This window comes from Hyla sarda, chromosome 9 (genome assembly GCF_029499605.1).
Source record: "Hyla sarda isolate aHylSar1 chromosome 9, aHylSar1.hap1, whole genome shotgun sequence".
Taxonomy (NCBI): Eukaryota; Metazoa; Chordata; class Amphibia; order Anura; family Hylidae; genus Hyla; species Hyla sarda.
The window spans coordinates 2,161,800-2,184,898 of NC_079197.1; the positions used below are offsets into that span (position 1 = coordinate 2,161,800).

At 44.5% G+C, this 23,099-nt stretch overlaps 1 long non-coding RNA gene across 1 annotated transcript in view; it reads left to right on the top strand.

Annotated features, from left to right (window-relative positions):
• LOC130290369 (uncharacterized) overlaps positions 1-22,135 on the top strand; it is a 45,373-nt gene extending 23,238 nt beyond the window's left edge. Inside the window, exons 2-3 of the long non-coding RNA XR_008847586.1 lie at positions 18,699-19,054; positions 22,028-22,135. This is a non-coding gene — a long non-coding RNA (uncharacterized LOC130290369). The remainder of the gene's footprint in view (positions 1-18,698; positions 19,055-22,027) is intronic.
• The last annotated feature ends 964 nt before the right edge of the window (positions 22,136-23,099 follow it).

Sequence of the window (23,099 nt, forward strand, 5' to 3'; positions counted from 1 at the left end):
GAAGGATGAACATGTTCTTTCTTCAAGCGGAACGGAATTCAGCGTCGGAATTCCGCTAGCAGAATTTCCGCAGTGTGAACGGGACAGCAGAAATAACATTAAAGTCAATGGGCAGAGGAGATGAGTGTTAATGTGGAGCGGAGAATTCAAGAGGAAATACTCGAGCAAATTCCTCTTGAATTACTCCGTGTGAACGCGCCCTAATAGGAAAAACGAGCCAGTGGTCCTTGCTATTAATTAAATGTGCACAAGCAAATGGCAGAAAAAATAACTTTATTTACACAGACAATTGGAGAGATTTATGAAAGCCTATGCTGAGGGAAAGTTGACCAGTTGCCCATAGCAACCAGTCAGAAAAATTATTTGATTTTTCAGATTCCTTATTAAAAATGAAAGAAGTGATCTGATGGTTGCTATGGGCAACTGGTCAACTTTTCCTCTGCACAGGTTTTGATAAATCTCCCCAATGTCTATAAAAGTTTAATTTCACTATGTTAATGGAAAGTATTTCAGACACTAATATAGGGGGGAATTAAAGGGGTACAACTGGTGCCAGAAAGTTAAACAGATTTGTAAATTACTTCTATTAAAAAATCTTAATCCTTCCAATACTTATCAGCTGCTGTATGTTCCACAGGAAGTCCTTTTTTTTAATGTTTTTTATTTCCTTTGTCTGACCACAGTGCTCTCTGCTGACACCTCTGTCCATGTCAGGAACTGTCCAGAGTAGGAGCAAATACCCATAGCAAACAAATCCTGCTCCGGACAGTTTCTGACATGGACAGAGGTGTCAGCAGAGAGCACTGTGGTCAGACAGAAAGGAAATTCAAAAAGAAAAGAACTTCCTGTGGAGCATACAGCAGCTGATAAGTACTGGAAGGATTAAGATTTTAAATATAAGTAATTTACAAATCTGTTTAACTTTCTGGCACCAGTTGATTTAAAAAAAAAAATTCCATTGGAGTATCGCTTTTAAGCATTGGTTTTACCTTGTTTTTGTGGGGCTGATTTGTTGCACGTTTGGTCACAGTTAGTGTTTAGAGACTTTTTTCATTGCAGATTTTGCTTTTAGATGCATTTTTCTAAAGTTGTATAGCTGCACCAAAATCTGGTTTACTTTTTGTGTGGTCATGAATTTATCATGTGGGACTTGTCGCGCAATTTGTCACAAATCCACAGCACCCAAGACCTGGCTTACAAAACTGTCTGTGGACAGAATTTTTAGAAAGTCACACATTTTGGTGCAACGGGATAAAAGAAATCAGAGGAGGAACCATACAGAGTAGTGTACTGAAGTGTACCGTATTTTTCGCACTATAGGACGCACCCAATTTTAAAGGTGCAAAATCTAGAAAAAAAATATTCTGAACCCAACAATGATCTTCAACCTGCGGACCTCCAGATGTTGCAAAACTACAACTCCCAGCATGCCCGAACAGCCGTTGGCTGTCAGGGCATGCTGGGAGTTGTAGTTTTGCAACATCTGGAGGTCCGCAGGTTGAAGACCACTGGTACAGGAGGTAATACTCTCGTGTCCCCGCCACTCCAGACCCGTCACCGCTCGTCACCGCTGCCCTGGATGTCGCTCCATCGCTGTCGCCGCGTCCCCGTGGTGTCCCCGACGCTCCGGACGTCTTCTTCCCCGGGATCCATGCTCTCCGTCGCCGCCATCACGTCGCTATGTACGCCGCTCCTATTGGATGACGGGACGGCGCGCGACGACGTGATGACGTCGATGGAGAGCGTCGGCCATGCAGGGGATCCCGGCACGGAGCAGACACCGAGGAGGCAGGTAAGGTCCCTCCCGGTGCCCTGTAAGCTGTTCGGGACGCCATGATTTCACCGCGGCAGCCACGAACAGCCCGACTGAGCAGCCGGATTAGTGTCACTTTGGCTTCAGACGCGGCGGTCAGCTTTGATTGCCGTGTCTGAAGGGTTAATACAGGGCATCACTGCGATCGGTGATGTCCTGTATTAGCCGCAGGGCCCGGCTGTTGATGGCCACAGGGACCGCCGTGATAGGTGTGTATTTGCCGTATAAGATGCACCAACTTCCCCCCACCACCACCACCACCACCAAGAAAGAGTGCGTCTTATACGGCGAAAAATACGGTAATTTAAAAAACGCTAAAAAAAAGTGCACAAGCATCATATTTATCACGTCATTCATCCATTTAATAAATTTGGTGCATTTACACATTACCACCACACAAAGGTGTAGAAAAATTGTTCCCCCTATGTGTGCACCAATGGCTGATTTTCCATTGGCAACAATAAAACACATAATTGCAAGACATTTGGCTGATTTGTAACTGTGTTTTTTAACTCCCCCCCCCCCCAAAAAAAAAAAAAAAAAAAAAAAAAGAAAATCTTACTGTATGTGAATATTTCTTTGTAGACAAATACCTGAACTAATAACACAGACAGTTGTATTGTTCATGTCTATTATTGAGTAAACATCTATGGCCCGGGGTAAATAAGTAAGTGAACCTCTGTTTTAATGACTTGTGCTGATTGGTAAATGGTGTCTCATGAAGGATATGATGTGAGGTGTAAAGTCTTGTTACTGACCGATCTGTTCTTCTCCAGAAAGGTTAGTGTTAATCACGCCTCAATGCAAACAACTTTCAGAAGACATAAGAATGGAAAAGGCTACAAAAGCTAAAGACTGAGGTGCAACAATCCACGGTTACACAATGACCCAAAGCTCACAAGGGGATCAACTAAAGATTGGGAAGGAAAAAAATTATTAGTAGTGGCCAAGTCCTGATCATAACCCTGTGGAGATGCGGAGGCCTCACCTGAAGAGGGCGCTGCATGCAAGTTATTCCAGATATGTAGTTGGGCTAAATGCCTTTGCAGGGAGCAGTGGCCAATATTGTGCAAATCTTTTTGCTGTTCAAGGGGAATCGATAGGTTATGAAATTCAAGGGTTCGCTTACTTTTTCTCCTTGCAATGTAGATGTTTATTCAGTAAAAGACATCATTGGTATACATGTCTAAGTGTTATTAGTTAAGTTACATTGGGGGAGTTTTTATCAAAACCTATGCTTATAGCAACCAATCAGATTGCTTCTTTCATTCTCAGAGGCCTTTATTATAAAAAAAATATATAAAATGATCTGATTGGGCAAGTGCACCACAGCTTTTCTTCCCATTGTGTTTGCTTTCTTAGTCAGAATTATAGACAATCAGGCCGCGTTCTATTAGGGATCAATGCAAAAATCCTAAGGGTTCACTTACATATTCTTTCAGCTGTAGATGCTGATGAATACAGTAGGTCCACCAGTCTTCACCTCTACAGCATTGTAGTCCCTCCTCTATTGTCTCTTCTGCCTAAGTTTCTGCCCCATCCCTATTCTTTCCCATTGCACCCCCCCCCCACTCCATTTCTCTGTCCACCCACCCTTCTCTTATCATGTTTGTTCCATTGCTCCGCTTGTAAAAAGGATTGCGGTAAAAGTTTGTAAGAACCGGCTTCAAAGTTATATCCATCCTTACTGCGGGGAAATGCTTTCCTAAAGTCCTTAAAGTTGTATTTTATTTTATAATGGCCTGTTAAAGCTGAATTTGGTTTTGTCTTCCAACTCTGGCATTGAAGACGTGCGGCCATTGCTGGTGTAGCTTGACATGTTTTAGCTCTGCTATAACAAACCTTTTGTAAACCCTCTCCTCCCCATCAGCTCATTGTCTCTGGCAGGGAATACGTTGTGTTGGTTGCTGCAGCCAAGTCAAACCCCTCTGGCGCTCGGTAGGGTTGGCTGTTCCTACAAACTGGTTGGCTGCTACACGTTACACAGAATAAAGGGTCTGTATATTTAATTACATGTACATGCAATGTCCAACTCGGAGCAGATGTGATCGGCCTTGGAAGAGCTCGCTTCTCTGCCAAAATCTTCATTTGATTTAGGTTTACAGCCCAGCAAATATACTCCTGAAACATCTGCAGTGAAATATTGTATATTGCATATTTTGTTGGGAATGCTCACTACAGTTTTTTGTAAGTTTTCTTTGTCTTTGATTTGGACGATCACAATACCTAGGTAATGCTAATCCTGCCAAATTCTCGAATAAACTAATGATCCCTAATAAAAGGGCATCACTGTGCGCTTAATGTTCGGTGCTGGATGGCGGCCAGCTGATTTAAGGCCAGGAAAAACGTTTACATCATTCCTTGAAATCTAAACTTTTCAACCTTAACATAAGAAACTCAAGCAGGGACAGACTGAGCGGATGGGTAATCGGGAAGCACCTGAGGGCTCCTCATCTACCAGACAATGGGGCCTAGTGATTACTTTCTGATTCACTCACTTCTTTTACTGCTCAGGCTTATGGGACTAGTACCAGCCCAGGAACCCAACAGAGTCTATAATCACCCTCGTTCTCAAGATAATACTCACCTAAAGTTGCCTATAAGACTTTCTATAGCAGGTCCCCTAAAAGAAGGACTGGGCCTAGGGCCATTGATGCCTGGGTGCAGGCATGTTTTGGACATCCTCTGATGTTATTAGCCAAGAGCAGAACCCATCCCAATCATTATTCAAAATGAGCTGCCATCTCCTGATTGATAAAGCCAGGGGCGGACTGACTGGCCTGTCCATTCGGACATGGTCCGAGGGCCCGGCCAGGTAAAGGGCCCACTGCAGCTGCTGAGGATCCAGGAAAATTGTCCTGGATTCCCAGTCAGACAAGCGCTATTTTCCCTGATGTTCTTTTCTATGTTAATATTCCTGTGCTGCTCCTGCTATGCGCATCATTAGCAGAGACAGGCAGCAGCGCAGGGATGAAGGAAGGGTACCGGATTAATGGCTCAGCCCCCAGCGGCGGGACCCCCGCGATCAGAAATCTTATCCCCTATCCTTTGGATAGGGGATAAGATGTCTATGGGCGGAGTACCCCTTTTAATTTTCACCCACAGAACTATATGAGGGCTTGTTTTTTGCGCCACCAATTTTGCTTTGGAATAACATCAATCATTTGTCCAGAATTGCTGAGTTTTGGTCACTTCATATACCTTCATATATATATATATATATATATATATATATAACTTAATAAAAAAAAATCTAAAAGTCCAATCTGATCAAGAATGGTACCGATAAAAACTACAGATCATGAGCCCTCATACATCCCCATATATGGAAAAATAAAGAGTTATAGGGGTAAGAAGATGATTTGAAACATACACATTTTCCTACAAAAAGCTATAATTTTTTAAAAGTAGTAAAATAATACAAAACCTATATAATGTGGGTATCGTTGTAATAATATACTATCATTGGCCCACATTTATCAACCTGTGTGAGAGAGAAAATAGATTTTTTTTCCACAGCAACCAATCACAGCTCAGCTAACGAGCTCTGGTAAAGTGAAAGCTGATTGGTCGCTGTGGAAAAAATCCCTCCACTTTTTCTCTCTCACAGTTTGATAAATCTGGGCCAATATGTCATTTTTGTGTAGTAACAAACTCCTCCAAAATTGGCAAACTGCACTGTTTTTAAAAGAAAACTGGACCCACAAATATTATTTGCTTTCGCCATAGATTTTATGGTAAAATGAGTGATGTAATGACAAACTACCAAGCTAGTTACCTATATACTTATATACCTGGATACCTAATTACACACCTACCTACATACCTGGCTGGCTACCTACCTATCTGGCTAGTTACCTACCTACATACCTGACTACCTAGTTAGTTACCTACCTGCCCTTTTTACTGTGCAGGAGGGCATTATAACAGTTCGGGGCCTATAGATTGGGAGATTGTGTAGAGGAGGGGAGGGCACTGTAAAAATGCAGAGTGCAACATGTTTGTCTTACATATGTTTTGGCTTGAAGAAGTCGGCATGGCGGTCAGATGCAGACAGAGAAGAAAATGGTGTCTATCTCTATATGGTTCTGTATATAATCACTTATATGGTATACAGATCCTGTGTACAGCTGGTATCTACCGCTATATGGGAACTGTATGGGGAATACTGTTGTGTGTGTATAGTGGTTTAATTCAGTACAGTATGTTGCTATTATCCAGTTATTGTGTGGTGGTATATATTTCCTCCTTGTATACAGGTATTATTGCTCATGGAAAATTATCTTACCTACATTATATATATTTCATTTTATTTTGTATGTAGAAGTGGTGTATGAGGAGGGATTTGGGTAGAATAGGGGCAGGGCAGAGGTGTGGCCAAGAGCCGACTGGGGACCCTTGCTTTATTTGGTCCGGGGGGCCCTGAGTGTTGTCAGTCTGTCCCTGGATAAAGTGCTAAATGAAGGCCCTGCCCCCACCAGAGCTAATTGTATGGTGAAAGCATGCTGTACTGTAGTAGTCATTACAACACTGGTGTTTTTTGTGTGCCCGCACCTCCATTCAGCTTGGCCAGCCTAGTGCCTCAGTTCTGGGGAGAATAAATGTATCTCCTTGAGCTTGCAGTCAGCACCCCTTTACTCTTCAGATGCCTGCCTCCTGGGTGGAGTACACCCCATGTACTCGCCTCGACGCAGCCCTTCCTCCAAGGAGACACATTACCCTTTTCAGACCCACATCAAAGCCCTCTCTCCCAGCCAACCATTAAGAACCGCAAAACAGCATACAACAGCATAAAAGAGCAGCATGGCTCAGCAAAGTGGTTACCGATAAAATATAATGCCTGGAGAATCTATATCTTAATAGACAGTCTTAAAAACATATCTCAAGGAAAGTCTTATCAGCCTACTGGGGTATCAAACTCATCACCCACTCAGTAGCTGTGTAGACACCAGCCAGGGACCTCTTCTGGTTTGCCTGCTAATCCTTAGTCCCATTTCAAGGCTCTTTGAGGGACTGAGCATACATTTATAGGAAAGCTACCTCCAACAGGTGGCACTAGAGAGTCGGCTCTCTTCCTTCTGGAGGATGCTACTTTGCATACCTTTTTACCCAGAGAGCATTGCCTGGCCTTTTAAGACTCCCTATGCCTGTATACACCAGGTATAGATCTAATGCTGTGCTTTATGTCAGATTGTTCATATACTGTAAACCTCCCATTATCAGCATTTCAGACAGAACTAGTGGATCGGGAGAAAAATCTTCACATAAACACATTAATTGATGAATTACATGATATATATTTTCGACAATGCTAAAAAAGCCCAACCTAATCAATGACGTGGGTCTGTCATAGTGATGAATGATAAGAGTAGTAGTCCCTCCTTTAGGCCAGGTTCACATATGGTCAGTGATTCGACACAGACACCATTGTTTGTAGTAGAGTTGCAGTAAAAATTGACTAGTATATTAAAAAACTAAAGTGATAAATGTAAGAGCAATTCAGCCCCCCCCCCCATACTTCTGTTAATGGGCAGAGTTTTCAGAATGACCTCATCTGACACCCATTATCCTTGACTATAGAGAAATACATTAGAGAGGACTTCCAGTGAATTCTAGCAGACCATGGCCGCACATCCACAACTTGTTCCATGATTTTATGGCTTCTCAGCTTTTCAAACTACCAGGATGTTATTATACCCTTTGTCAAAAAGTGTGAGCCCACTCACCACATAAAGGCCACCCGATAAAGTGGGTTCTTAAACTAAAACTGGCGTAGTGCTGGGCGGCGACCATCGTCAAAACACCAAGCCCACAGGGGGGATATCATTTTTTCATATCATCCACCAATTTGACCCAGGTAATATTAATCAGCAGGAGATATAAGGGCAGGGAGAACATGGTAGGTGTTCACACTGGTGTGGTGCTTTGCATTGACCATTGTTGCCATGGTGTTTCTTCTCTGGGATGGTGTGGCCCAGAGTCGGGGGCTTGGTCGGGCGGCAGTGGTACTGCCTGGCCACTGGGTAATTTTCCCTTTAGGCCTGGTGTTTTGGTGATGGTGGCTGCCGCTCTGCACTACGCAGGTTGTAGTTTAGGGACCCTCTTATCAGGTGGTCTTGACGTGGTGAGTGGGCTTGCACATTTTGATCTACCTGATAGTTTCTGAAATGAAGCTGAGAAGCCATTAGATGATTGTTCAATTTGTGGATATGCGGCCATGTTCTGTTCCTCTATTGCTGACATACAAATACATTATGCTGGATAATATTTAACTTGCTTTCCAAAGAGAACTAAGGTAGAAAGTTTAGAGACGTCTAATTCTTTTAAGTTTATTAGAAATCAGTCGCTTGTACCCAAGCATGCCGCACTTATTGATCCATCACAAACTTGCTGGAGGCAACTATGCTGACTGGTCCATAGCTCCAGCACCATGCTTTATTCTATGGATCCAGCTTCTTACATCCAGCGTTCCCATTTACGATGGCTCCAGATCACTGGGATATGTATAGAAAACTACAGTGTAGTTGAGTGAGCTAAAAAGAGAGAAACAGGTTTTTGAATTTCTTGGAAATAGATTAAAATGTAAAGTCATGAGAGAAGGAGAAGATGAACTTTTCTCCAGATGTCGTATGCGAGAGCAATCAGTGTGGATGACCACATGGAGTAATGGGGTATGCTCAGCAATGTAATGGAAAGATTTCTTCTGAAGCCCACCGTCATATAACATCTGGAGCAGCCAACAAGACATCAATGTTCCATTTTGCTGTATCTCCATGGTGGACGGTGAATTGTTGTTTTTCCTACCGCAGACCCCCCCCCCACCCTCGTCTCCGCTTCCTTAGCTTGCCAGGTAATGATGGATTAAGTATGACACACTCTCAGGAATCAATACGAAAAAGAAAATTGGATATTTAGAAGAAAAGGTCAACAAATCTATTTTAAAATCTGGTAAAAATTAATTGCATATTTTTTTTTCTTGACCACGGAAATGTTTGTGATTTTTATTTTTTTTGCAGTACCTGTCAGTATGCGGCTGTACTGATAGTGTTGTGCAGAACATCATGTTTCCTGCTGGGCCATGTTGTTGCTGGATCTGCGGGCCAGTAATTGTCTTTATTCCAGTGTATAATTCACACCAGGGGTACATGTTACATCCTGCGAGTCTAATGACATGAACTGACCAGACCAGTAGTGGGGCCTGGAATATGGACACAAAAATACATCCAGCTGCATCCATCATGGTATAGATGCTAAACTGATTAAAGCCTTTTTAAAGAGTACCTATTATCAACTAAACTTCCCCTAATCCCCCTCCCCATCTGTCTCTATCTATCCTAGCGTTTATTTTACTTAAATGCCACATAAAAATACCTTTTTATGTTCATCTTCGGTAGCTCAGAGAGGAGCGTCTGAGAAGGGAGGAAGTGGGCAGGTCCCGGCAGTCATCTGAAGCCTTGCCGGGCCGCTTCCGCCCTTCATCCTGGATGCTCCGCTCCCTCTCGGGAGTGCGCGTACTGGCGGAGTGCAGGGCAGGGACGGTGTGAGGTGGATTTTTCAAATCCATGCAAAAGTCGGACCGCGGTTCGACTTTTGCATGGGTTTGAAAAATCCATCTCTCACAGGCTTTCCTTGTCAGTGGGAGGAGCCTGAGACGCCGCTGGCCAGCAGTTTCAGGAGCGTGCCTGACAGGGATACGTGCACAGCGCTTGCTCCCGCCTGTCTGCTTGACAGGCGGGAGCTGCGCTGAGTATCAGATTTCGGACTCAGCCGCCAGGCCGGCGCGATTCCGAAGTCAGCAAAAAAGGGACCCCTAGGGAGACCCCTAGTGGCCAAAAGTTTAAACACAAAAAAAATATAGAAGAATACATTTTTTTTTATAGAACCCTATTAGTAAATAGTTTTATATATAATAAAATATAAAAAAACAATTTTGAGGAGAGGTACTCTTTAAAGATTCTTAGCAAAGTAGTAAGCATATCACAGCCAAATTGAAGTGCTGGGCTAGAAAGATGCCATGTCATACCCACCGCAATACCACATTTCTTTCAAGCAAACATGGGATTTGGGTGTCCCTAGAAGTGCAGTTGTTTTTCCGTTTTTTCTCGTTTTTTAGGTTCACACTATTGTTCCGTTGTTCTTCTTCAGCATAGCAATAGAACAATGAAAATAATGTCAGTACTGGATCTGCTGTATGTCTGATACAATGGGATCCGATCAAAATAGTCCTGCACGTTATGCTGTTTTATCTTGTGATGGAACCTCGGACACCCAAGTGAACCCGCAGCAAAATTTCGACAGTGGAAAATCCTCAGCAGATTGCGTTGCTATCCATTTGACTTTATTGGGGTCTGCTCTGGAAAATCGGCAGAAAATCAACCTGTGTGAACGTGCCCTATGGTTGAAAATCTATGGACAGAAAATGTTTTCTGTAAGTGCTCTCCCCTAGAGGTGTAGGATAGGATGCTGTATGAATGCACCATAGTACAGACAGGAATCTGGCTACTGTACTGCGCACCTTTACTATAATTCTCAAGCGTCCTCTATTTTCAATAAAAATGTCTTCTACAATCAATAATATCAGTATCTGTCACAATTAATATACAAAGGAATTACTTTAATTGTAAATGTATCACTGACCATATTGCGGTTATATAGTCCGCCATTGTCGCTTATTCTGTTCATGTAAGGGCTTTTCTGGCGTGGCCGCCGGGGCCAGACATTGAGCTTCACATTCAGCACATCACAGAGCTTTTCTCTATAAACTCTTGTTATAATCCTTGGAGTCTCCCATGTTATACTAGTGCCCTGACGTGTCACACATGCAGCTGTGGGCCCCTGGGACTGAGTGTTCTGTGTGTGGGATAAATCCTTGTTTTACAGTAGAATACAGACACTACATTGATGACTGCATCTGGAAGTGCAGAAGATGCCAGACCTAGAAGCCTCTGTTTTTATCAGTTGTTTCTTTTATTCCCCATTTGCCCAGAAAGCTATAGTAACAGTCCTTCATGGTGTTTTCATCGGAATCTGACCAAAGAGATAATGTTTCTCCTTGAGGAGACCATTGTAAAGATATATGGAGACTTATGGGCCATTCATATTCCACTAAAATGGGAAGAAAGTATATGCAGAGCAGTTGTCTCATGCCACCTTTTTCAAGGTAGATCCCCCTTAAAGGGGTACTCCACCCCTAAGCATCTTATCCTCTATCCAAAGGATAGGGAGATAAGATTTCTGATTGCAGGGGTCTAGTGTTGAGTGGCATAGGCCATATTCAAATTCGCGATATTTTGCGAATATATGGACGAATATTCGTCATAAATTAGCATATTCATAATATTCGCGTTTTATTTTTGCATATGCAAAAATTCGCGTATGCAAAAATTAGCATATACAAAAATTAACATAAGTGAAAATTTGCATATGCGAAAATTAGCATACGCAAATTTTCTCATATGCGAAAATTCGCACGCAAGTCTCACACAGTAGTATTAGAGCCTTCTTTACACCACGCAAGCTGGAAGCAGAGAGGGGTGATCACTGTGATGTGTACTGTGAAAAAAAAATAAAATGAATATTTGCAAGCAACACTACAGGGGTCCCACCACTGGGACCCCCACGATCTCCATGCAGCACATACTGTTTAAAATCCTGCTTTAGGGCCGTGGTCGTGACTTTACCCACCCCCACTTGTGACTTCTCATCACGCCACCTCCATTCATGTCTATGTCATGAATGGAGGGGGCATGGCGTGATGTCATGGAGGGGTTGTGGCGTGATGTCACGAGGGGGCCCCATTGGCGGTAACATCTTATCCCCTATTCTTTGCATAGTGGATACGATGTTTAGGACCCCTTTTAAAGTCTCAATGTTTTACTCGTATTAGAACTCTTAAAACATGACTGTGAATAGTGAAAAGTGACCTCAGACTTACAAACAAGGGATCATGGGTCTTGTAGTTTGAAGAAACTAACTCCAACAGGAAATAGGCAGTTTACAAAAAGATAGCCACAGCATTATGATAATCTCACAACATTTAGTCATAAGACAAGCACAGATCCTTCCTAAGCATGTCCATTACTGTCTGGCAGATACATGCTAAAATCACCTTATGGGGGAGAACCTCTTTAAATTCTTAAGAAATTTTTGGCTTGGCATACATTCCCAGTCATGTTTTAAGAATCCTAATTGGAAGGAAATACTAACATTTGGAGAGCTAACATACCATGAGACATCTGCCTTGTTTATTGTTTCTTTATTGGCATCTGTGACACTTAGAAGATAGTTTATGGCCTTTACAGCTTATATATAATAGTACTTGAGCTTTTAGGCTAGATTCACATTGTGGAATATCTGGGCGAAAATATCCCAGCCAGAGATTCCGAGGGCTGACGGCATCAACTTAATCAGTCGGTGAAAGTCGGTGCTAGGACATTGTCGCCCCCATAGATATAAATGTATTAAGCCAAAAGAATGACCAAGATAACTCTTACGGGACTCTGCCTCTGGGACTCCAAAGTGTGCAATGTGCAGCAGACTCCCATTGACATCAGTAAGGCTCAGCTGATCCCGAAAAGTAATGCAAAAGTAATTTCTAAGATGAATCACACTCGAAAATTCCATATTAGGAAACAGCCTTAGACCGGGTTCACACCACGTTTTTGCAGTACAGTTCCCGTATCAGGAGTTTGATTTAAAAAAAAAAAATTACAGATTCCTCAAAACCTGACTAAACTGTATCAAAACATGTGTACAAATTTTAATCCATATATGGTTGAAAAATGATGTCCGGTTGCATCCGTTTTTTAAGAAAAAAATGCAGATGTTTTTAACTTTTCACTCCATTATGAATAAAGTTTCACTTGTTTGATTGAAATGGCAAGAAAAAAACTGTGAAAAGACAAAAACTGCATGGTGAAAACTGGATGGAACTGTACACACATACGGTTCTGCACGGTTCCCATTGACTCCCATGTAAAAAAAAAAAACATATATGTTTCAGTATGGTTTTTCACCTGGACCAAAAACCGTGGTAGGCTATGGTTCTTGGTATGGGAAAAAAAACTGAACAACCGTACAGGAGGCAAAACGGACACAACCTGATGCATCTTTTGGCGCTCAGTTTTCAATATGGTTCCGTATGGTTTTCAAATTGAAAACCTATACGGGAACTGTATTGCAAAAACGTGGTGTGAACGCAGCCTTACAATGTTTTCCCCTCTGGTAACCAGAAATCAGCAGAATTGTGATTACAGCTCCAGATGTGACTGGAGTAAATAGATCAGTACAAAATAACAGTCAACAATGTTAGTTTCCATTTTAGAAAGTTTAGATTCCTACCCCTCCAGGATATACCTGTATGTCATATGTATCTTGTATAGTATGTAAGGTATTAAATCTGAATTATTGTGACATCTTGGCGCATACCTATCCGTTTACATATTTGGGCTCCTGTGCGCAGATTCGCCGCCAGTCCTGTGACATCACACGAAACGGCTTCTGTACCGTCTCCAAGTCTATCACCGTATAAAAGCAGAATGGCTTATTTCACACTGCGAGCTTCGCGGAGGCATATTTCCAGGCTCGCTATTGAGCTGGATCCATAGGAATGATGAAAATACTTTTATTTTATGTGCTGTAACTCTATTAAATGGTTTGCGCCGAACAATACAGAGGTCAATTATTTTCTGCTTCAAAGAATTTTGTATTTTTTTTTTTTACAGCGCATGGATCAGAAGCTTAAGAGGAGATCATTACACTTGGCAATTGCATTGAAGCTATTATATACGATGTGATGTTGTTAACTATTTCTGCCCCTGTGACCTAAGGGCTATGTTCAAGTCTATGTATGTGTATGTAATGTAAGTGAATAATTAAAGAGTATATAACAGTCCCCCTGATGAAGCCTTAGAAGAGCACAACGCATATTGTGCATGTTTATTGGGTATGGGTATTGTAAATGGGCAGATTTAAAAACTTTTTATATGTTGTTCATCTTGGCAAAACATTAACCTTTTTAATATACTTCATAAGAAAATGTTATAGAATCATGGCTTAGAAAGAAGACCACTTGGGGTCCCCATACCATCCAGAACATAATCCTGTCCGGCTGCAGCATCATGTTTGTCCCAGCTGAAGCACAGGCAGGAACAAAGTCCAGAAAGTGAGGGCGGGACTTGCTCTCCTCTGTGCTCACTCCTGTCCTATCAGACTGCAGCATGAAAATAGAGGAGGGGGGTTATAGAGCAGCCTGCAGTTATTGGATGAAAAGGCCCAGCACTTGGGGAGGGGTCATGCAGAGTGAGGACACGCCCCTTTCAGAGCACAAAATAACAAACCAAGTGAGCAACAGCTAGAAGGTATTTGTGAGAAAAATAAAGGTGCTAGACACATAGCAGTTATATGTAGATGATCAGGATTAGGGACTGAGTAACATAAAACATTAATTCCCTGTGATCCATTGGTTAGCATAGGGCCGGTGGTACATATCTGATGTTGAATAATCTCTTTGTACATTCAACCAACCTGTTTACGTTATCAGTTGTGATATTGGCATTGTGAAATTATATTTAAAAAGCCACATATAACAGTATTACAGTGTGAGATGGACAATCTCATTTTTTTTTACTCTCATGGAATCAATATAAATTATTTGGGGGATAAAACGGGGTGTCTCAGTTGTAAACCAGAGGCAAATGGCGGTACAGTCTGAATACACGACGGCTATGTGAACCATAATACACAGATTCTTATGCATGAATCCCGACTGCTCCTCCTTTGTGTGCAAAATAAAATTAACTATTCATTATTGGGCCTGGTCCTGGCCATTGTATGAAATGTATTCTGCTACAGAGAGCAGCTGTTCTTTATTATACAACACATTTGACTTGAGACTGTGCCCCTGATAGTTTGTGTTACAGAATCCTTGATGTTCTCCTTTTGAACCAGTTGTAATATATTAATGAATTACTTAACGGGCAATTTCCTAATATCACAGTCGTCAGTGCACAAGAACAGCTCAGATGATGTGTCCATGATTTAAAGGGGTACTCCGGTGAAAACCTTTTTTCTTTTAAATCAACTGGTGGCAGAAAGTTAAACATATTTGTAAATTACTTCTATTAAAAAATCTTAATCCTTCCAGTACTTATTAGCTGCTGAATACTACAGAGGAAATGCCTTTCTTTTTGGAACACTGATGACATCACGAGCACAGTGCTCTCTGCTGACATCTTTGTCCATTTTAGCAACCGTGCATAGCAGATGTATGCTAAGGGCAGCATGATGGCTCAGTGGTTAGCACTAAGGACAACAATAAATAAAGCGTTATTATAATAACGTCAGCAGCGAGAACTGCGCTCGTGATGCCATCAGAGAGCATTCCAAAAAGAAAAGAATTTCCTCTGTAGTATTCAGCAGCTAATAAGTACAGGAAGGATTAAGATTTTTTTAATAGAAGTAATTTACAAATATGTTTAACTTTCTGCCACCAGTTGATTTAAAAGAAGAAAGGTTTACACCGGAGTACCCCTTTAAGTGTAGTTGCTAAGTCTCTTTCAAACGTCTTTAGTAACACAACAACCAATGATCTTGGAGGTGTCTATCTGGATGAGGTGGTGGACCCCCTTTCTATCTGCATGAAGGAGTGGACCCCCTGTCTATCTGTGAGAGGTGGTGGACCCCCTGTCTATCTGTGAGAGGTGGTGGACCCCCTGTCTATCTGCATGAGGTGGTGGACCCCCTGTCTATCTGTGAGAGGTGGTGGACCCCCTGTCTATCTGCATGAAGTGGTGGACCCCCTGTCTATCTGCATGAGGTAGTGGACCCCCATCTATCTGCGTGAGGTGGTGGACCCCCCGTCTATCTGCATGAGGTGGTGGACCCCCCGTCTATCTGCATGAGGTGGTGGACCCCCCGTCTATCTGCATGAGGTAGTGAACCCCCATCTATCTGCGTGAGGTGGTGGACCCCCCGTCTATCTGCATGAGGTGGTGGACCCCCCGTCTATCTGCATGAGGTGGTGGACCCCCCGTCTATCTGCATGAGGTGGTGGACCCCCTGTCTATCTGCATGAGGTGGTGGACCCCCCATCTATCTGCATGAGGTGGTGGACCCCCCCATCTATCTGCATGAGGTGGTGGGCCCCCCGTCTATGTGCATGAGGTGAGGTTGTAGCCCCCCATCTATTTGCATGACGTGTTGGACCCCCTGTCTATCTGCATGAGGTGGTGGACCCCCCATCTATCTGCATGAGGTGGTGGACCCCCTGTCTATCTGCATGAGGTGGTGGACCCCCTGTCTATCTGTGAGAGGTGGTGGACCCCCTGTCTATCTGCATGAAGTGGTGGACCCCCTGTCTATCTGCGTGAGGTGGTGGACCCCCCGTCTATCTGCATGAGGTTGTAGACCCCTGTCTATCTGCATGAGGTGGTGGACCCCCCATCTATCTGCATGAGGTGGTGGACCCCTGTCTATCTGCATGAGGTGGTGGACCCCCCATCTATCTGCATGAGGTGGTGGGCCCCCTGTCTATGTGCATGAGGTTGTAGCCCCCATCTATCTGCATGAGGTGGTGGACCCCCTGTCTATGTGCATGAGGTTGTAGCCCCCATCTATCTGCATGAGGTGGTGGACCCCCTGTCTATCTGCATGAGGTGGTGGACCCCCCATCTATCTGCATGAGGTGGTGGGCCCCCTGTCTATGTGCATGAGGTTGTAGCCCCCATCTATCTGCATGAGGTGGTGGACCCCCTGTCTATGTGCGTGAGGTGGTGGACCCTTGTCTATGTGCATGAGGTTGTGGCCCCCCACATCTATCTGCGTGAGGTGGTGGACCCCTGTCTCTGCATGAGGTGGTGGACCCCCATCTATCTGCGTGAGGTGGTGGACCCCCTGTCTATGTGCATGAGGTGGTGGACCCCCATCTATCTGCGTGAGGTGGTGGACCCCCTGTCTATGTGCATGAGGTGGTGGCCCTTGTCTATGTGCATGAGGTGGTGGACCCACTGTCTATCTGCGTGAGGTGGTGGACCCACTGTCTATATGCGTGAGGTGGTGGACCCACGTCTATCTGCGTGAGGTGGTGGACCCCCATCTATCTGCGTGAGGTGGTGGACCCCCTGTCTATCTGCGTGAGGTGGTGGACCCACTGTCTATCTGCGTGAGGTGGTGGACCCACTGTCTATCTGCGTGAGGTGGTGGACCCACTGTCTATCTGCGTGATGTGGTGGACCCCCATCTATCTGCGTGAGGTGGTGGACCCCCTGTCTATCTGCGTGAGGTGGTGGACCCACTGTCTATCTGTGAGGTGGTGGACCCACTGTCTATCTGCATGAGGTGGTGGACCTCCTGTCTATCTGCGTGAGGTGGTGGACCCCCTGTCTATCTGCGTGAGGTGGTGGACCCCCATCTATCTGCGTGAGGTGGTGGACCCACTGTCTATCTGCGTGAGGTGGTGGACCCCCATCTATCTGCGTGAGGTGGTGGACCCACTGTCTATCTGCGTGAGGTGGTGGACCCCTTGTCTATCTGTGAGGTGATGGGCCCCCTGTCTATCTGTGAGGTGGCGGACCCACTGTCTATCTGCATGAGGTGGTGGACCCACTGTCTATCTGCGTGAGGTGGTGGACACACTGTCTATCTGCGTGAGGTGGTGGACCCCCTGTCTATCTGCGTGAGGTGGTGGACCCCCATCTATCTGCGTGAGGTGGTGGAGAGAAGCGCGTGTGACAGACAACATATGCTTCATTCATTTTTATGGGAGCGCTGGGGACAGCACTCTAGTCTCTCCGGCGCTCCCTTAGAAATGAGAGACCCTTGGCACCGGGCTGAAGATCGCGGGGAGTCCTAGTAGTCAGACCCCCGCGATCGGACACTTATCCCTTATTCTGTGAATAGGGAATAAGTTGTTGTGCACTGGACTACCCCTTTAAGTGCCACCCTATTGACTGTGATGGAGTTCCAGGAGGTACTCCACCAAAATAATTAACATTGAAAGTTCCGCTACAGAACATCCGTAGTGTGCACAGTGCAGCAGAATGACATAGAGATGAATAGGAGTCTGTCGCAAGCAAAATTCCATTCTGAAAAATTCAGAGCTGAATTTCCATCGTGTGCATGGACCCTAAGTATTGGTGCCCTCCTATGGAGAGATCCTACAATTTAAAGGGAAGCTGTCATCAGTATCACCCGCCCGGACCTGATGGTACAGACTTGTAGTGCGGGTGACGCTGAGGAAAATTCTCTATATGTTTTTTCCAATCTGTGGATCTGTTGGCCCATAATGCCCTTATTTTGGTATATGCTAATGAGCCGGCTTAGTGCATGGGAGGGAGAAGGAGGGATATAAATATTCATGAGGCGGACCAGACGAAAGGGGAAGAAGGCTGGATGTCAGGGTGTCCTGTGTGCCCCAATCCGACCTATTAACATATATTGAAAAATGGACATTACAAACCAACGAGGCATGAAACGGAGGAAGGTAAAGACCATTGTCATCAGTGATACCCGCACTACAAGTCTGTACCAACAGGCCCGTACGGGTGACACTGATGACAGGTCCCCTTTAAGTATTGCACTATTCACCACCCGAACTATCAGCTGTACCAGTGTTTTACAAACAGTTTATCTCCAGCTGTTGCAAAACTACACTCCCAGCATGCCCGGAAAGCCAACGGCTGTCCGGGCATGCTGGAAGTTGTAGTTTTGCAACAGCTGGAGACACACTGTTTGGAAAACACTGGTCTATACGTCGTCTGAATGAAGGGAAATACTTTTTGTACTCCAGGTGAACCAACTGCACTAATGTATATGAAGGGAAAACCTGTGAAAGTTTATGGAGGATAACCTCTTCTGAGCATAAATACCTTCTTATTTAAAACTCTAGGAAACCCCATTAAAGTATGAGGAGCATGCGGCTGTGCGTGAGCATGCATCCCACGTCCCGGGCTTCACGTGTCACAGAGTTAGCACAACAAGGCTCATGATGGTAACAGGAAAAAGGCCGACGTGCGGAAGTGAAACCCTAGAGTTCAAATAATCAGCCAGGAACTAAAAGTTAAGTTGAGGGGCTTAGGAGCCCCCAGAGGATGAAGGAATTAATTCCCTGTGATCCATTGGTTAGCATCGGACCGGAGATACATATCTGACGCTGAATAATCTTTTTGTACATTCAACCAACCTGTTTACGGTACCAGCTGTGATATTGGAATTCCGCGGTGAAATTATATCCGAGACTGCAAGGTAATAGGATGTCTGTTCTCTTCTGAGGCCTCGCGCACATTCCACATCTTGGCTATGTTTTTTTTTTGCATACAGTTTGACTGTAAAGGAAGTTTTTGTTTTTTGTTTCTTTTTACATTTTTGTACCTATTTCAGTTTGCAATACTAGAAAACTGTCCGTTGTGATGAAACATTTTGCATGCATACAAGTATAACAAATTTGCAACTTGCCCGATGTATCTGCCCAAGTGGACTGCCACATTGCGGACAGGCTAGACCCTAGTGACACACCAATCAGGGGGGCCCCACAGGTTTCTCTTGCTCCTAGAGGGCTGGAGCAGGGCTGCCATGATGTGAGAGTAGTCCTAGGGTGTAGTGCAGGATTCGGGTTAACTTCCAACAGTGGCCGTCGCTCTCTTTTTTGCATTCAATAAACAAAACTCTTCCCAGTTGGCAGATATACTTGGTCAAACAATGAGGAATCTGGACTGAGCATGGACGCACCCCATGTCGTGTAGTGGTCCCTGTCCTTCTCCTGCTTAGTCTCTGCAACAAGCTTGGTACTCATAGTCCAGGTTGGCTCCTAAGGGGTTCTTCTCTGATCTGTAGTTACATCAACAACCTGCAATGATCAAAGCTCCGGGATATACGCAAATCTTATTAGCCACTTCAGCTACCACAACAACCAGGCCCGGCCTGAAGCCCAACAGGTCCTGGAATAATTCAAGACTCCTGAGCAGCTTTTCATGCAGGCTTTAGGAAATAAAGAGAAAACTAAAAGATGAGACCACTTGGAGAATACTGGATCTCCTGGTCTGGCTGAAGTCCTTACTGGACTGTGACCCCATGTGACCCAGGGTGGTTACAACAAGCTGCTGCTGCTTTCCTCTCTCTACTAACTCTTGACTACTAAGTTACCTCTCCACTAAAGAGGATGTTCTCCTCAGATAGTCTGAAGGTATAAAACATTTACCAGGGACACCTCCTACCTTGTAGGGCTTTCCATTCTTAAAGGGGTTCTCCAAAGGATAGGGGATAAGATGCCTGTGCGCGGGAGTCCCGCTGCTGGGGACCCCCGTGATCTTGCACACGGCACCCCCGTTTATAATCAGTCCCTGGGTCTGATTACTGTCGATCACGGGGCCGGCGGCGTGTGATGTCCCCGTGTACCCTCATGCTCCGCCCCTCAATGCAAGTCTATGGGAGGGGGCATGACAGCTGTCATGCCCCCTCCCATAGACTTGCATTGAGGGGCGGAGCGTGACGTCACACGCCATCGGCCCTGTGGTCGCCGGTAATCAGACCCGGAGCGAACACACTCCGGGGACTGATTACAAACGGGGTGCCGCATGCATGATCACGGGGGTCCCCAGCGGCGGGTTTAACTGGTGACCATGCTTCAAAAGAAACACAAGGTGGCAGCATAGTACACTTTACAGCCAACAGGAAAATGTATCCCCTATCCATAAGTGTCAGACTGCGGGGGTCCATCTGCTGGGACCCCTGTGATCTCCCGTACAGCGCCCTAGCTGTCTAATGAATGGAGGCGTGTCAACTACCGCACAAAGTGGTGGCTGACAAATCTCTCACTATGCATTTCTATGTGAGAGCCAGAGATACCCGAGTACATTGCTTTGGCTCTCATGGAGGGGGGGGGGGGGGGGGGTGTCGGCCATGGAATTTAGAGCATAAGTAGTGCATGAACAACATGAGGCAATCAACATCTCAGCCACTTTCAATTCAACGGATCTGACCTGCAATACCAGACACAACCCATGGACAGGTGTGGCGCTATACAGTGACCCCCCGACCTACGATGGCCCCGACATACGATCATTTCAGCATACGATCACTCTCAGAGGCCATCGCATGGTGAAGGCAGCACCAACATACGATGCTTTTGTATGTCGGGGCCATCGCATAAACGGCTATCCCTCAGCGCAGACTGCTTCAGCCACCACCAGATAGCCGTTTACGGGACGTCCTCTTCGGGATCCCCTGCATGGTTGGGGCTCTCTATCGTCGTCATCACATTGCTGTGCACGGCGTCCCTTCATCCAATAGGAGCGGCGTGTGTAGCGACGTGATGGCGGCGACGGAGAGCGAGGATGCCGGGGAAGCAGAGGCCGTGCTGGAGCGTCAGGGACACCTCAGGGAAGCGGCGACAGCGATGGACGGCGACATCCAGGGCAGTGGTGACGAGCGGTGACGGTCCGGAGCGGCGGGGACAGGTGAGTACAACTTCCTCTAACAGTGGTCTTCAACCTGCGGACCTCCAGATGTTGCAAAACTACAACTCCCAGCATGCCCGGACAGCCGTTGGCTGTCCGGGCATGCTGGGTGTTGTAGTTTTGCAACATCTGGAGGTCCGCAGGTTGTAGACCACTGTCCTATACTTTACATTGCCCGGATCCCTCAACATACGATGGTTTCAACAAACGATGGTCCATTTGGAACGGATTCCCATGGTATGTTGAGGGACCACTGTATCTGCAAGAATTGTGGACGAGCCCTGTAACCTGCCACTGGTTATCACTGTCATGAAGAATTATCCACCGCACGGTCAAGGGTTTACTATGGGATGACAGCGAGTGCTGCCTCTTCCTTTACTATGTCGGTCTCTATTGGTTGAAGCATCTTCTGCCATTGTCAGGTCAGAGCTGAGCAGGTCAATGACATGGAAGCTAATGCGTTTGGATCCATTGATTATAAGTCCAGACAATGTATTGTATTTTAGGTCTTCCTAGTACAATATTGCCCAGAATGACACAAGGTTTATGTTCTCTGTACCAGGTCCAGTCCGGTCCGTAACAATTCCATTAATGATATGCACTGAAAAGAAGACTTTTACATTGTGACGTTTTGCAATGTGAGAGTCAATAATTGTCCCGTAGATTCTTTTGAACTTAATAGTCCAATAAAAATCAAGTAAAATCTGTAAAAGGTTCAGTGTTCTGGATTTTGTATTCATGGTGTCTCTATTCTTGTATATAGGATACGACAATAGTCTGTGGACAGATTCCTTTACAAGGGCCTGATGGACCTAGTGAGTATATGGGCTTCCGGCGCCCCCTAGTGCTCAACAGTTGGCAAAACAACCTGATGTGTAATGCACTAAATGCTTGTAAAATTACTATAAAATTCACTTTGTTGCAGTTTATGTGTCAGTAGTTTTATTAGCAGGTAATAAGATTAATAATATTGATTGTTACTGCTTTTTTTATACTTATTCTATTCTGCTAAGTGATTCACTTGTTCTTGATTTAACAAAAATGTCCATTGTTTTCTTGTAACACAGATGTATTTTGTATTTAAACAAAGGCAGATCTTCCTGCTCAGACATATATATTGCCCGTTTTATCATTTTTCTTGTGTGTTCCATCATCTTTATTGCATCACTTGTCTCTCACACATAATACAATGTTTGTACAAGTCTTTATTATATCGGCGAGGAATGTTCACCAGGATCCCTGAGAAGTGTAGAGATAGTTTGTAGTTTATGTCATGCTAGATTATGTTTATATTGAATTTAAGAGTTTTTAATCTCATGATATAGATCATGTATAATGTCATTAGAATGCAGGGATTACTGAAAGGACTAAATCTTTGATGTTGGAATTATGTATTTATTATTGCTTTGGCTATATGCTTTACCTTTTAAACAAGTACTCCAGGTTTGGTGTTTTATTTTTTTGTTGTTGCTCATATCACTTGTTCTATAGCACCATCTGTTTCATTCCAGCTCAGCTGCATCCATGTGTTTTTATTACTGTAGCTTGATCATGAAAAATTAATGACTAAAATAAATTCAAAGTGCTTAATGTGTCAGGGGAAGTAGTCAGTCCTGGGTCATCTGACTTTCTGTGAATTACAGAATGACATTCTTCACTTAACAGATCCCTTCCCTCTAGCTCTATTTGTACACTGGTGCCGCTATCTCTATGGGATCAGGATATATAGTAGTTATACAACTCCCCTTTGGCTCTATCTGTATACTGCTGCTATCTCTATGGGATCAGGATATATATTAGTTATACACCTCCCCTCCAGCTCTATCTGTATACTG